This window comes from Pristis pectinata, chromosome 5, assembly GCF_009764475.1.
Source record: "Pristis pectinata isolate sPriPec2 chromosome 5, sPriPec2.1.pri, whole genome shotgun sequence".
In the NCBI taxonomy this organism is placed as follows: domain Eukaryota; kingdom Metazoa; phylum Chordata; class Chondrichthyes; order Rhinopristiformes; family Pristidae; genus Pristis; species Pristis pectinata.
This window is the reverse complement of record NC_067409.1, coordinates 102,229,306-102,232,630: the sequence shown is the minus strand read 5'-3', so window position 1 is coordinate 102,232,630 and position 3,325 is coordinate 102,229,306. Positions and strand designations below refer to the sequence as shown.

The 3,325-nt window shown below is 45.5% G+C and overlaps 1 non-coding gene across 1 annotated transcript; it reads left to right on the top strand.

The window, feature by feature from the left end:
- The first annotated feature begins 308 nt into the window (after nucleotides 1–308).
- trnai-aau (transfer RNA isoleucine (anticodon AAU)) lies at nucleotides 309–382 on the top strand. The gene has a single exon. It is a non-coding gene; the product is annotated as a tRNA-Ile (tRNA).
- The last annotated feature ends 2,943 nt before the right edge of the window (nucleotides 383–3,325 follow it).

Genomic DNA, 3,325 nt, shown 5'->3' with positions numbered 1-3,325 from the left:
TAAGTGATGGGAAAGAATTTGGCAGATGGAGTACAATGTGAGAAATGGTGAAGTTATCCACTTTGGAAGGATGAATAATAAAGCAAGTTTTTATTTAAATGGAGTGAAACTGCAAAATATTGCAGTGTAAAGTGATATGGAGTCCTACTACATGAAATACAAAAAGGTAGCATGCAGCTACAGCAAGTAATCAGGAAGGCTGATGGAATGCTAGCCTTTAATGCTTTGTGTATGGAGTACAAAAGAAGGGATGTTTTGGTGCAATCTGTGACACTACACAGAGCATTCCATACAGTTTTGAGCAGTGGGGCTGGTTAGCTCAGTTGGTTAGAGCGTGGTGCTAATAATGCCAAGGTTGCGGGTTTGATCCCTGTACGGGCCACTGCTTTTAATGTTAAACTGAAGCACAGCAACGCAGAGTTGGGCAGGCATGGTAGTGTAGCGGTTAGCGTAACGTTATTACAGCGCCAGCGACCCGGGTTCAATTCCAGCCACTGTCTGTAAGGAGTTTGTACATTCTCCCCGTGTCTGCGTGGGTTTCCTCCGGGTGCTCCGGTTTCCTCCCACATTCCAAAGACGTACGGGTTAGGAAGCTGTGGATATGCTATGTTGGCGCCGGAAGCGTGGCAACACTTGTGGGCTGCCCCCAGAACACTCTACGCAAAAGATGCATTTCACTGTGTGTTTCGATGTATGTGCGACTAATAAAGATATCTTATCTTATCTCTGTTTTTAAGGAATAATGTGCTGGAATTGGAGGAATTGCAAAGAAGGTTCACTAGTATGGTTCCTGGGATGCAGGAATTCATGCATATTGAGCAGACAGGGCCTATGCTCATTGGAGTATAGAAGAATGAGAGGCAATCTTATTGAGGTGGAAGATACTGAGGCAGATTGACAAAATGGATACTGAGAGGATGTTTCCCCTTCTGGGGGAATCAAGGACAAGGGGGCTATTTTCAGAATAAGGGATTGCCCATTTCAGATTAAGATGTGGCTGAACTTTTTTCTCTCAGAGAGAGTCATGAATCTTTAGAATTTCCACTTCGCAGAACTGTGCAGATGGAATCATTGCTTACATTCAAGGCAGAGGTATACATGGATTTAAACTGAAAGGTAGTCAGGGGGAACGAAGAGAGATCAGAAAGGGTTGTGCAGGCCAAACCTGGATCAGCCATGAGCTTACTGAATGGTGAAGCAGGTCCAAGGGACCAATCTGCTGGATGTGAGGGCTCACACACGTCTCACCCAGACATCTGCTCTCCCTCCCCAGAGAGAACAGAGATAGAGTTCCCGTGGTTCTCACCTTTCATCCCAATGGCCTCTGCATCCAGCATATTGGTCTTTGCCATTTCTGCCAGCTCCAATGAGATCCTGCCATCAGTCACATCTTAGACTCTCTCCTGTTTTCTGCTTTCTGCAGGGAACACTCTCTCCATGACTCTCTGGTCCGTTCATCCTTTCCCACCCACCCCTTCCCGTCCTCAGCCATTTTCCGCTGCAACTGTAGGAGGTGAAACACTTATCTCTTCACCTCCTCCCTCACGCTATCCAGGGACCTAAATAGCCCTTCCAGGTGAGGCAGAAATTCATGTACATCTCCTCCAACCTCACCTATTGCATTCGGTGCTCAAGATGTGGCCTCCTCGACATTGGTGAGACCAAGCGTAGACTAGACGACCATTTTGCAGAGCACTGGCACTCTGTCCACACAGTATGTCAATTCTACTCCCCTCTCCATTGCCACATCAACCTGTCTGTTCTTGGCTATTACAGCACCCAGGTGAGGCCAAGTGCAAATAGTACCTCATTTCCGCTTGAGTAGCCTACAACCCGATAGTATGAGCACAGAATTTTCGAAGTTCAGTTAATAGACACCCCCCTGTGTTCCTTTCCTACTCCCATCCATCCACCCAGGGTCTCTCTCCTTTTGTTCACCTCCCCGTTACCAGACTCCATACCCTCACCCCCTTTCTCCCTTCCCCCCCCAAACCAAGTCCATACCCTCACCCCCTTTCTCCCTTCCCCACCCAAACCAAGACCCCATACCCTTGCCCCCTCACCCCCCACAAATCTGGTTCCATCAATTACAGTCCGCAAGTTGCTGAGCCAAAGGTCCCGCCCTTCATATTTGTGTCAGATGTAGATGGTGCATCTTGTACAGTCCCATTCATTTCAATGGACTGCTGATTTTCATTATATAGAAAAGTATATAATTTTCATTTATGTTTTATATTTATGTTTTAATTTAGTTTAATGTGTTTTCAAATAAATTATTAATAAATATATGAATTAATTCAATAATCTTTTGAAATAATTTTAACATTTTAAATTATTTAAATCTATTTCAACAGTCAGGTGTCAAAGTTCATCAGAGAACTGCTGAGAATAGAGCCTCAGGATGCCAAAACTACAGGCCTTGTTGTCACAAGGAGACTGTTCCACTCATTGGACACCTGCCAGACCAAGGCTACGAGGTGGTTTGGAATCGTATCATTGCAAAAGGTTCGTTTAGTCATGTGACCAATGTGGTGGTCAACTGCAGTTGGATGGAGCAGGATCTTGCCAAGCATTGCCACATTGAGCAATGTATTGTGACACAGGGTGATTGGTAAACTTGACTTTCACCAGTGCAGGGAACAGAGATACTGAAGAATACAAGGTACTCGACAACCTCAGGGGCACCTCTTTAGTCTACTTTCCAAATGCAGGGATTGGTCTGAAGAGGGAGGCATTCCCTTACACCCACCATTAGGCTGTGCTAAATTGGTTTATTATTGTCACATGTACCGAGGTACAGTGAAAAACTTGTCTTGCATACCGTTCATACAGATCAATTCATTACAAGGTAAAACAATAAGAGAGCGCTGAATAAAAGTGTTACAGTTACAGAGAAAGTGCAGTGCAGATAGACAATAAGGTGCAAGGCCATAACGAGGTAGATTGTGAAGTCAAGAGTCTATTTTATCATACTGGGGAAACATTCAATAGTCCTCATAACAGTGGGATAGAAGCGGTCCTTAAGTCTGGTGGTATGGGCTTTCAGGCTTTTGTATCTTCTGCCCATTGGGAGGGGGGGAGAAGAGTGAATATCCAAGGCGGGTGGGGTCTTTGATTATGCTGGTCGCTTTATCGAGGCAGCAAGAAGCGTTGACAGAGTCCATGGAGGGGAGGCTGGTTTCTGTGATGTGTTCAGCTGTGTCCACAACTCTCTGCAGTTTCTTGCGGTCACGGGCAGAGCAGTTGCCATACAAAGCCGTGATGCATCCGATAGGATACTTTCTATGGTGCGTCAATAAAAGTTGGTGAGCATCAGACGGGAACA